The sequence below is a fragment of the Ursus maritimus genome, unplaced genomic scaffold (assembly GCF_017311325.1).
Source record: "Ursus maritimus isolate PB19 unplaced genomic scaffold, ASM1731132v1 scaffold_31, whole genome shotgun sequence".
Lineage (NCBI taxonomy): Eukaryota > Metazoa > Chordata > Mammalia > Carnivora > Ursidae > Ursus > Ursus maritimus.
Window position 1 is genome coordinate 13,781,173 of NW_024425675.1, and position 12,846 is coordinate 13,794,018.

General features: G+C 39.5%; 1 protein-coding gene across 12 annotated transcripts in view; it reads right to left on the minus strand.

Moving 5' to 3' along the window:
• Positions 1-12,846, minus strand: part of MLLT10 (MLLT10 histone lysine methyltransferase DOT1L cofactor) — a 245,007-nt gene that overhangs the window by 171,671 nt on the left and 60,490 nt on the right. The window lies entirely within an intron of this gene.

The following is a 12,846-nucleotide window of genomic DNA, read 5'->3' on the forward strand; positions in this document are numbered from 1 at the left end:
AAGTATAACATCTTCCCTATAACCTCAAAACTATTAAAATGTGGGAGCAGGGGCGCCTGGGTGGCTCAGTCGGTTAATCCTCTGCCTTCAGCTCAGGTCATGATCCCAGGGTCCTGGGATGGAGCCCCGCATCGGACTCCCTGCTCAACTGGGAGTCTGCTTCTCACCTCTCCCTCTGTGGTTCCCCCTGCTTGTGCTTGTGCACTCTCTCTCCATGTAAAATAAATAAATAAAATCTTAAAAAAAAAAAAAAAAAAGTGGGAGCAGCATTTGTACCAGTTGCCACCAAGAGTATTTCAAAACATTCCTCACAAAGTAATTCTCCTCAAAACGTGATCTTCCTCAGAATACCAGGTAACAACATTATTCTATATGTGTGTGTGTGTGTGTGTGTGTGTATTTTTTTTTTAAGTATCTCTTTTTTTAATTTGTCAGAAAGAGGGGGAGGGAGGAAGAGCATAAGCAGAGTGAGGGGCTGAAGGAGAGGGAGAAGAAGGTTCCCTGCTGGGCATGGAGCCTGATGGGGGACTTGATGCCAGGACCCTGGGATCATGACCTGAGCTGAAGGCACACAGTTAACTGACTGAGCCACCCAGGCATCCCTTTAGTAAGTAATCTCTACGCCCAACGTGAGGCTTGATCTCATGACCCTGAGATTAAGAGTCACGTGCTGCTCTACAGGTGGCTCAGTCAGTGAAGTCTGGGATTTGGCTCAGGTCTTGATCTCAGGGTTGTGAGACTGAGCCCCGCATCGGGTTCCATGCTCCGAATGGAGTCTGCTTGGGAATCTCTACCTCCCTCTCTGCCCCCCACCAAATAAATAAATCTTAAAAAAAAAAAAAAAAAAAAGTCACATGCTCTACCAACTTTAACCAGCCAGGCATCCCATCAGATAACAACTTTAAAAAGTAAATATTACTTAACTTTTACATACCTGCCACAATTTTTTTTTAAAGATTTTATTTATTTATTCAACAGAGATAGAGACAGCCAGCGAGAGAGGGAACACAAGCAGGGGGAATGGGAGAGGAAGAAGCAGGCTCATAGTGGAGGAGCCTGATGTGGGGCTCGACCCCATAACGCCGGGATCACACCCTGAGCCGAAGGCAGACGCCCAACCGCTGTGCCACCCAGGCGCGCCTTGCCACAATTTTTTTTAACATTAATAATAACAAAAGGGTTCTGAAGCAGTTTTTAACATTTGCTGCTATCCCTCTGCCTTCTGTCTAGGATCAGCTAGTATTATTGTAGTCAGTTAGGTGTGGTTTCTCCTAAAATAAACAGTTGAACTCAAAAATTTAGAATTCTGATTTAAATGAGAAGACATGATCTCATATAGGCTCACTTGCTTTCTGGAAGGAAGGAACTGCTCTAATTACTCTACTTAGCCTTATCACTACACACAACGGTACTCAGTAGTTATTACACACCACTATCCCTACCACCCCCAAAACTAAAACCAGAAATAAACGTAGAGTGGGTGCCTGGGTGGCTCAGTTGGTTAATCGTCTGCCTTCAGCTCAGATCATGATCCCAGGGTCCTGGGATCGAGCCCCACATCGGGCTCCCTACTCAGCGTGGAGTCTGCTTCTCCCTCTCCCTCTGCCCTCTCCCCCTACTCGTGCTTGCTCTCCCTCAAAAATAAATAAATAAAATCTTAAAAAAAAAACGAAACAGAGCTAGTACAACCATTTCTTTTCACTACTGATAAGACACAGAATTATAAAAATAATAAACAGAGTAAGTTTCAATGACATTGCCTTACTATGAAGAATATGTTCCTGGAGGTCACACTTGAATATTTATTATTTGTACCCTACCTTGCTGCTCTCCAAAGAAGTTTTGCAGCATATAATATAGTAATAAAAACAAATTACGAAAGAAAGTAAGAGAAGAAAATTAAGATAAAACAGTGAATAAGTAATAAAACATAAGCCATTAGATCCTGTATTCATCTTGCAGTATTTCTCCTGATTTTCCTCTAACCTCTTTGGCAACACATTTCTTTAAAGATTTTAAAGATTTTATTTTTATTTTTTAAAGATTTTATGGCAACACATTTCTGATCACCATGTCTAACCTTTAAATGAGGTAGTTTCTCAGGGCTCCAGCTTAAAATGCCTTCTCATTTCATGTTAAACACTAGGCAATCTCATATTTTCCATACATCTGTTACCAACTAAATTACAAGTATGCCAGTGACTCTCAAATTTTACCTCCTATTCAGCTCTGTCCTTGGATCTATATATAAAACTTCCTACAACTGCAATGGCACTTTAAGCACTGTCCAAAATCTATGGCAACACTTGCTCTTCCTGTAGTATCCCCTATCTTTTTTTTTTAAGTTTATTAATTTTTCTTAGTAATCTCAACACAAAACATGCGGCTTGAACTCACGACCCCACGATCAAGAATCACATGCTCTTTTGACTAAGCCAGCCAAATGCCCCTTCCCTCTCTTTGTAATAATACTCTCAACAACATATTGCCCATACAAGACACCTAGGCATCATCTTTTAACAGCTTCACCCTACTCTCTAACTCGTATTTAATCAAACAGTATATTTTGCCCATTCATCCTCCTGAGTACTGGTGAGATTTGACTACCTCTCTCCATCTACACTACTTTTAAGTTACTGCAAGCCAACATCAACTTTCATCAGGACCACTTCAGGGACCCCCATTCAATAGTCTATTTATACTTACTCTCACCTATACCACCAATCTAGACTGAACTTCAAAAATGTAGGTCCAAGTATATCACTATGACACTTAATAAACATTTTAATGGTTTCCCTACATGAGCTAGCCCTTACTTACCTCCACAGCCTTCTCTTTTCAACATCTCACTGTCTAGGCAATACTGCCTTTTCTTCTTTCACTTTTGTTTTCTTTTAAAAAATTCTGCCCAACATGGGGCTCAAACTCACAGTAAAGGATCGCATGCTCTACCGACTGAGCCATCCAGGTGCCCCTCTTCTTTCACTTCTATAAATACCCCAAAGTTCATTCTTGCTTCATAGCCCTTAAATGTGTTGTTTTTACTCTCTACCTGTAATGCCTGTCTTACACCCCAGCCCTCTTTCACAGCTGGGTAACTTCAACTCACAAATTCTTGCTTAAAGTCACTTCCTCAAAGGTTTCCCTGACTCCCTCCATTAGATTAGGTGCCATATTACAAATCACTTACACTTCCTCCTTGTCATATACTGCAATCACAATTAACTGTGCAATTATGTTTATCTCCTCTGCTAGAGTATAAGCTCCATTTCATGCCTGTAGCCCTAGTATCTATCAAAAAATATACGAACGGACAGAAGAAGCAAAAACACAAGCACACTTGCGAAAGGCAGGCAATAATCTGGTTCTAAGAGATACAGCAACTTCTCTTACAGAAAGAAACACTATTAGTTGAGTGATTTAACTTATGGGAAAGAAAGAGTTGCTTTTAGAAGAGTAACTAAATCTAATTCAAAGACTACATAGAGGGGCGCCTGGGTGGCACAGCGGTTAAGCGCCTGCCTTCGGCTCAGGGCCTGATCCCGGAGGTATGGGATCGAGCCCCACATCAGGCTCCTCCGCTATGAGCCTGCTTCTTCCTCTCCCACTCCCCCTGCTTGTGTTCCCTCTCTCGCTGGCTATCTCTGTTAAATAAATAAATAAAATCTTTAAAAAAAAAAAAAAAAAAAAAAAAGACTACATAGAACCAGGGATAATTACTCCTTGGGATGACTGGGTGTAAGAATGATTGTTTAGGGGGCGCCTGGGTGGCACAGCGGTTAAGCATCTGCCTTCGGCTCAGGGCGTGATCTCGGCGTTCTGGGATCGAGCCCCACATCAGGCTCCTCCGCTATAAGCCTGCTTCTTCCTCTCCTCCCCTGTTAGGCACTTCTCTCGCTGGCTGTCTCTCTCTGTCAAATAAATAAATAAAATCTTAAAAAAAAAAAAAAAAAAGAATGATTGTTTAGGGGGCTCCTGGGTGGGTCAGTTGGTTAAGCATCTGCCCTTGGCTCACGTCATGAGAGTCCTGCCACAGGCTCCCTGATCCACAGGGAGTCTGCTTCTCCCTCTGCCCCTCCTCCCATTTGTTCTCTCAATCTCTCTTTCTCTCGAATAAATGGGGGAGGGGGAGGAGAAGGGGGGAGGGGGGAGGAGGAAGGGGGGAAGAAGGAGGGAGGAGGAGGTGGGGGAGTAGGAAGAAGAGAAGAAGAATTGTTTAGCAACTAAGGAAGAAAAAATTTAGATTAGACCCTTAAACTTTATTTTTTTTTTTAAGATTTTATTTATTTATTTGACAGAGACAGCCAGCGAGAGAGGAAATACAAGCAGAGGGAGTGGGAGAGGAAGAAACAGGTTCCCAGCGGAGGAGCCTGATGTGGGGCTCCATCCCACAACGCCGGGATCACGCCCTGAGCCGAAGGCAGATGCTTAACAACTGTGCCACCCAGGTGCCCCTAGACCCTTAAACTTTACTGATCACTAATCCAAATTCAAAAGGTTTAACAATTCCTTTTCTTTTTATTTTTTAAGATTTTATTTATTTATTTAGAGAGAGCAAGCAGGTGAGCTGGGGGAGGGGCACAGGGAGATGGAAAAAGAGAATTTCAAGCAGACACCCCACTGAGCGCAGAGCCCAACTCAGGGCTTAATCTCACAACCCTGAGATCATGATCTAAGTCAAAATCAAGAGTTGGACACTTAATCAACTGAGCCACCCAGGCACCTCATGAAAAACAATTTCAATAGAAGAACTAAAAACAGTAATCAGTCAAATCTAAGGAATTAAAAATGTCTAGGAGCGTGGTTTCAGCTCAGGTCATGATCTTGGGCTCCTGACATCAAGCCCCGTGCTGGGCTCCATGCTCAGTGCAGAGCCTGCTTGTCCCTCTCCATCTGCTCTTCCCCGCACTCTCTCTCTCTCTCTCGTAAATAAATAAATAATCTTTTTTTTTTTTTTTTTAAGTCTATAAAAAATTAGAGGGCTGCCAGACTGACTCAGTCAGTAGAGCATGCAACTCTTGATCTCAGGGTCATGAGTTCAAGGCCTGAGCTGGGCACGGAGCCTACTTAAAAAAACAAAAAAATTAGAATAGACCATTCAAAGTTTTTTTTTTAATATTTTTAAAGAAAATGCAACAAATATGCAAAAATATTCAGCCTCATCTACATTCAAAGAAATATAACTATAAATACTATGAAATTTTTGACCACTAATTTAGTAAATCATGTCTTGTAAAGCCTGTCTTTTTTTTTTTTTTTTTTTTTTTTTTTAAGTAATCTCTACACCCAGTGTGGGGCCTGAACTCACAACCCTGAGATCTAGCACCACCTGCTCTCCTGACTGAGCCGGCTCTCTCTTTTAATGCACCCAGTAAAGTTTTTCTTAAAAGATAGTTCCTAACATTCTAAGAGCAGTGAACACTAATTTTCATATACTGTTGATGGCATATAATCCAATTCTTTTTGGAGAGCAATTCACCGACATGATTCAAGAAAAATACTAATGCAATTGCTCATTTCTGGAGAGCCAAAGGAAATAATACAATAGAAATAGCACTTACTACGTTGTGTCATTTTTACATCATTTACATACTTTAATTTCAAGACATGAAAAGATATGTATACAAAAATACTTTATATGTCTGTTTATAACTATAAAAATTGTATAGGGTGCCTGGGTGGCTCAGTCAGTTAAGCAATCAACTCTTGGGTTTTGGCTCAGGTCATGACCTCAGGATCGTGAGATCAAGCCCTGCGTTGGGCTCCACGCTCAGCACTGAGTCTGCTTGAGATTCTCTCTCCCTCTCTGTGTCCCTCCCTCCATTCATGTGTGTGCACACTCTCTCAAAAATAAAAATAAAATCTTTAAAAACTGTATAAAAAAGTTGGGGTGCCTGGGTGGCTCAGTTAGTTAAGCATCTGCCTTCAGTTCAGGTCCTGATCCCAGGGTCAGGTTCCCTGTTCAGCAGGGAGTCTGATTCTCCCTCTCCCTCTTCCCATCCCCTCTGCTCGTGCTCTCTCTCTCAAATAAATAAAATCTTTTTAAAATTGTATAAAAAGTCTAACTGTATAACAATGAAACAAATAATGGTATATTCACATAGATTTATGCATAGAAATAAACTCTAAAATACACAAAACATATTAACAGAACTATGGTGAAGACAGTAAGATTATGAGTGAATGTATTTCTTTATTCCAAAATACTTTTTTTTATAATTTAAATTTTTGTAGAGATACACTACTACATGCTGTGTCCTCCTACTAAAAACAAAAATAGATATGTAGAAGATTTCAGAGAAAAAAAGTATAGGAAAAGAAAAGAAGGTTAAATTATAGTTAGAAGACTATACCCTAAGACAGATCTGGTATAAGGGGCCCTGAACCACGGAGACTAACAGATCCTAGAGTAAACCAATTCAAACTGAAAAGTTTTTATTTTATTTAAATTCAATTAACATATAGTGTATTATTAGTTTCAGAGATAGAGTTCAGTGATTCATCAGTCTTATATAATACCCAGTGCTCATTACATCCTTTGCCCTCCTTAATGTCCATCACCCATAACCCTATCACCCTATCCCACACCTCTCCAGCAACCCTCAGTTTGTTTCCTATGAGTAAGAGTCTCTTATGGTTTGTCTCCCTTTCTGATTTCGTCGTTTTATTTTTCCCTCCCTTCCCCCGTGATCCTCTGTTTTGTCAAACTGAAAAGTTTTATACGGCAGGATGCAAACATGTCACTATTATAATTTCACAGTTCCATTATTATTTTAGTGAGAAGTAGTGTTAAAAAGGTACAAGGAGGGGACTGGCGCAGGGGGAAAAAATAAAAATTAAAAATTAAAAAAAAAAAAGTACAAGTAAATCCTGTGAAAGGGAACACAGATTATATGGAAATCAAGCAAGCAAGCACACATTGAAGATCTCACATTTTACCAAGAAAAAAAACCCTTTAACTGAAATGGCCCAAACAAGCACAAGTTATACGAGGTGGCTCTTTCTTTGCTACATCATGTAGTATAGTAAGAAACGACATAACTATTTTGCCATCTTTAGAATGCACACATTAATTTCCAAATACTTTTTCTACTTTATATATTAGATTTTTCTGCCAAAAGACAAAACCCACTACACTTCACTAAATCAAGTTCACCCAAAATACTGACCCTTTGGGAAGCTGTGGTTGTGTAACAATCTATTCCACTATATTGGTTTACCCTTACTGTGATTACCATCATATCACAAGATACAACAAGGAAATAATTGAAAATACTACTATATGCTGGTAAGAAAAAATAAAATGGGGGCGCCTGGGTGGCACAGAGGTTAAGCGTCTGCCTTCGGCTCAGGGCGTGATCCTGGCGTTGTGGGATCGAGCCCCACATCAGGCTCCTCTGCTATGAGCCTGCTTCTTCCTCTCTCACTCCCCCTGCTTGTGTTCCCTCTCTCGCTGGCTGTCTCTCTCTCTGTCAAATGAATAAAATCTTTAAAAAAAAAAAAAAAAAGAAAAGAAAAAATAAAATGGTAAGGGGCAAGGTTTTAAGTTTGATCTTCCTCATACTATATAAAAGATGTAACTGTGGCATAAAGTAGTATCTGTATGATAAAATATTTACCATCATCATTTCTTTTTTTTTTTTTTTAAGATTTATCTGACAGAGCGAGCACACCCATGTACACACACAAGTAGGAGGAGGGGCAGAGGGAGAAGCAGACTCCCCACTGAGAAAGGAGCCAGGGCTCAATCCTAGGACCCCAGTATCACGACCTGAGCCAAAGGTAGATGCTTTAACTGACTGAGCCACCCAGGCATCCCTCTTTTTTTTTAAGGTTTTATTTTTGGGGTGCCCGCGTGTCTCAGCTGGTCGAGCATCCAACAGTTGATATTGGCTCAGGTGATGACCTCAGGGCCATGAGTGTCAGGTTCCACGGTGAGTGTGGAGCCTGCTTAAGGCTCGCGCTCGCTCTCTCCCTCTCTCTCTCTGTGGCAGGGGAGAGGGCGAGGAGTTTCTTTTTGGGGCACCTGGGTGGCTTAGTCAGTCAAGCATCTGACTTTAGCTCAGGTTGTGATCCCAGGGTCCTAGGATCAAGCCCCATGCAGGGCTCCCTGCTTAGCAGGGAGTCTGCTTGTCCCTCTCCCTGTCCCTTTCTCTCTGCTCCCCCCAACTTGTGCTCACTTTCTCTCTCAAACAAATAAATAAAATCTTAAAAAAAAAAAAAAAAAAAGATTTTATTTTTAAGTAATCTCAACACCCAACATGGGGCTCAAACTCACAACCCCAAGATCAAGAGTCACAAGGTTCACCAACTGAGGTAACCAGGAGCCCCATTTCTTTAAAAAAAAAAAAGATAAAAATAAATCTAAAATAACCTATCTTTTCTGTCTTTTACAAAGACTTATGGCTACCACAGTAGAAATGAACACCTCTAGTGTCAAGGCTATGGTCTCCAAACAGCATTTCCCAAAGTAGCCAAGACTCCCGAGACATAGATGATTCCTGGTGTAGGTCAAATAAGCTTCAGATAACTTGTTCCATCAGATAGCAAGGAAGCTATAAAAGACTACTTTATTCATGTCAAAAGGATGTATCAGCCAACCTAAAGAGGTTCCTGCTGACCAAAAATGAAATCACTCAAGGCCAGGGAACCTTGACAAGTACAGTCAGTTAAGCGTCTGCCTTTGGCTCAGGTCATTATCCCAGGGTCCTGGGATCCAGCCCCATGTCATGCTCCCTGCTCCACGGAGAGCCTGCTTCTCCCTCTCCTTCCCACTCATACTCTCTCTCGTTATCTCTGTCTCTCTCAAATAAATAAATAAAATCTTTTAAAAAGGGGGGGGGATCACTTAAGGCCAAAAAAGATAGTAACTTCAATGAACTGAAACATAACAAATTTTTTAAATATTATAAGCTGATAAGAATAAGTAAATCCATAAAAGGTAAGGTTTTAAGGTTGATCTTCCTTATATAACATATGTAACTGTGGCATAAAGAAGTAACTGCAGGATAAAACATTTACCATCATCATTTCTTTTCTTGCTTAAAATGAATTTCTACTTCCAAAACAGTTAAGTAAGCTTATAAAAGACAAACCCTTACACAGGTAAGCAGCCGATTCTGGTTTCCCACCTGTAGTCAAAACTTGGAAGGGACCAGCCTAAGTTTCCCTTTTTTTTTTTAAGATTTTATTTATTTATTTGACAGAAAGAGACAGACAAAGCAGAAGCAGGGGGAGCAGGAGCAGGGAGCCTGATGCTGGGCTCCATCCCAGGACTCTGGGATCATGACTTGAGCCGAAGGCAGGCACTTCACTAAATGAGCCACCCAGGCACCCAAAGTTTCCCATTTTTTAAGACTTTTAGCCTGAAGACAAGCCACAGTCAGCTGATAGTGGCCCCTGCAGTCTTCGTATCTGAAGAACGTAAGTAAGATCTGGATCCATACAAAGAGAGAACCAAGAGGGGAGACCCCAAATTTTTATGTATAGAATCTGCCTGTCTCACTAACCCTGGACCATCCATGCACAGAACAAGCTAGAGCCTAAGGAAAAAAAGAAATAAAATTAGTTTTAACCAATTCTCAAAATACATAATAGGCAGTGTGAGTCCAACCTAATCAACTACCTGAGAAAAACAGTATCAATTTCTTCAAAGGAGTATAACAGAATCCAGACTTCCCACATATAACATTCACAATGTTTAGAAAACAATCCAAGTGGTGTGCCCAGGTGGCTCAGTCAGTTAAGCTCAGGTCATGGTCTCAGGGTCCTGGGATGGAGCCCTGTGCCAGGCTTCCCGCTCAGCAGGGAGTCTGCTTCTCTCTCTCCTTCTCCCTCTGCCCCTTAACCCCTGGTGCTCACTCTCTCTTCCAAATAAATAAAATCTCTAAAGAAAAAAAAAAAAAAAAGAAGAAGAAAAGAAAAAGAAAACAATACAAGTTATCTGATCTACTAAGAAATAGGAAAACGTTGGGGCGCCTGGGTGGCTGGGTTGTTAAGCATCTGCCTTTCGCTCAGGGCGTGATCCCGGCGTTAGGGGATCGAGCCCCGCATCAGGCTCTTCTGCTAGAAGCCTGCTTCTTCCTCTCCCACTCCCTCTGCTTCTGTTCCCTCTCTCTCTGGCTGTCTCTCTCTCTGTCAAATAAATAAATAAACTATTTTAAAAAAAAAAAAAAAGAAAAGAAATAGAAAAATGTTAATCATGCTTAAGATAAAAGACAATTAATGAAGGCCAATCAACCCTAAGAAGACCCACACACCGGAATTAGGCTTTAAATAACATTACAACTGAGTTCTAAGAGGAAAACAAAAACATACCTATATTAAGTGAAATAGGAAATCTCAGCAAAGTAAAAGACACTATAAAAAAGAATTAGGTGCACCTGAGTGGCTCAGTTGGTTAAGCATCCAACTCTTGATCTCAGGTCAGGTCTTGATCTCAGGGTCATGAAATGAAGCCCCAAGGCATGCTGGGCATGGAGCATGCTTAAGATTCTCCCTTTCCCTTTCCCTCTGCCCTTCCCCCACCTCTCCCTCTCAAAAAAAACCCACAAAAAAACAAAAACAAAAAACAAAAAAAAATATGAAGCGAAACATTTACCAGACAGGCTTAACAACAAAATCAAGATGACAAAGGAAAGAGTCAGTGACTCTGAAATACCTTAACTCTAATCTTTAATCTGAAAAAGAGAAAATAGCGGAAAAAAATGAACAAGGCTTCAGGGTCCTACTAAAGAGTGTCAAGAAATCTAACATGTATAACTGATGGTCTGAAAAAGGAGAAGGAAAAGTGGTGAGGAGAAGAGAATATGGAATATGAGAATGCAGCAAAAGTAAGTTTTGAAAAATAGTGGATAAAATTTTGATTTGAAGAAAAAGAACTTTATTGATTCAAAACGCTCAGTGAGCCCCAAGTACCCAAACCGCTTGCTTGCTGAAAAGCAAACAAAGGCGAGAATGTCATCAAGGAACCAAGAGAAAAGGACACAACAAAAAAGGGGAACAGTTTTTAGATAAATGGTTGATTTCTCATCATAAACTATGGAAGTCAAAAGAGAGTGAAGCAAAATCGTTAAAGCGCTCCAAGAAAAACAATTATAGTTCAACTCAGAATTCTACATCCAACTAATATGTCCTTCAAAAACGAAGGTGAAACAGGTATTTTCACACAAAAGGCAGCAAACAGAATTCATCGCCAGGAGGCATGGACTACAACAAAGGCCAACAGAAATTCTTCATAATGAAGAAGAACCATACTAAATGAAAATGCAAATCTTTAGGATGCAAAGAAGAGGAGCACAAATGGTGAATATCTGGAAAATATCAAGAATTTTAGTTCTTAAATTCTTAAAAACACAAATCAGTATTGAAAGCAAAAATTATAATATTGTTCTGGGGTTTATAACATATAGATCTAATACATATGAAAACAGCATAACTGAGCAGACTAAGGTTATGTCAAAGATTCTCTATGATTGCAAGATTTCTATACATTTAAGAAGGGGTACAATATTAACTGTAAGTGGTATGCTACATAAATAGACAATAAAAAGGTAAGGAAATATATTGAAATTACTAGGGGAATGCTAAAAAACGAACACAAAGAGAAAGAGCTTTACAAAACTCATATATAAAAAATTCTTATCTACAAGCAAAAAAATTAAGTTGGACCCCTTATTTATATCATACATAAAAGTAACTCAAAATGGATCATATACTTAAATGTTAAGAGCTAACACTATAAAACTCTTAAAGTGAATAGTAATAAATCTTCTTGACCTAGGGATGAACAGTGATTTCTTAGATACAAGTCAAAGCTGGTCCTTTGGAAAGATCAACAAAGCTGATAAACATCCAGCTAAATGGATATAAAACATACCCATAAATTACCAATATGGACAAAAAAGGAGGAATTATCACTACAGAACCAACAGATAGTAAAAGGACAAAAGCCTATTAACTTTATACTAATGAATTTAACAACTTAGATGAAATGGAAAAATTCCTGGAAAAACACAACTTACCAAAAACTGATGAGACGAAACAAAAATCTGAAGAGCCCTTTAAACTGAATTCATTCTGAAAATCCCTCCCCAAAATAAAACTCTAGGCTCAGACTTTTTCACAGGTACATTCCTTCAAACACCAAGGAAGAAACAGCATCACCTTCACACAAACACTTTCAGAATATAAAGAACACTTCTGAAATTATTTTCTAAGTTCAGCATGAAAAATACTAACACACCTAATAATATTAACTAATTATTAACAGAAAATACAAAAAAAAAATTATAGACTAACATCCCTTATGTACCTAGATCCAAAAATATTTAATAAAACATTAGCAATTTCAATACAGCAATATATAAAAAGGATAATACATCATAACCAAGTAAAATTTATCCCAAGAATACAAGATTGAGGAGTGCCCGGGTGGCTCAGTCAGTTAAGTGTCTGCCTTCAACTCAGGTCATGATCCCAGGGTCCTGAGATCCAGCCCAGCATCAGGCTCCCTGCTCAGCAAGGAGCCAGCCTGCTTCTCCCTCTCCCGCTCCCCCTGCCTGTGTTCTCTCTCTCTGTCAAATAAATAAATAAAATCTTAAAAAAAAAAAATACAAGATTAATACAACATCTGAAAATAAAACAATGAAATTCATTACATTAATTATGTAGAAATGTATAATCATCTCGATAGATGTGGAAAAAAAATTTAGACAAGAATTCAATATCCATTCATGCTATAAACTGTCAGAAAACTAGGAACAGATCTTACACAACCTGTTTATTAATCATATCTTTTCATTCTGTACTTCTGATACTTTGGGCCTTGGTGACCCTAGAGAGACT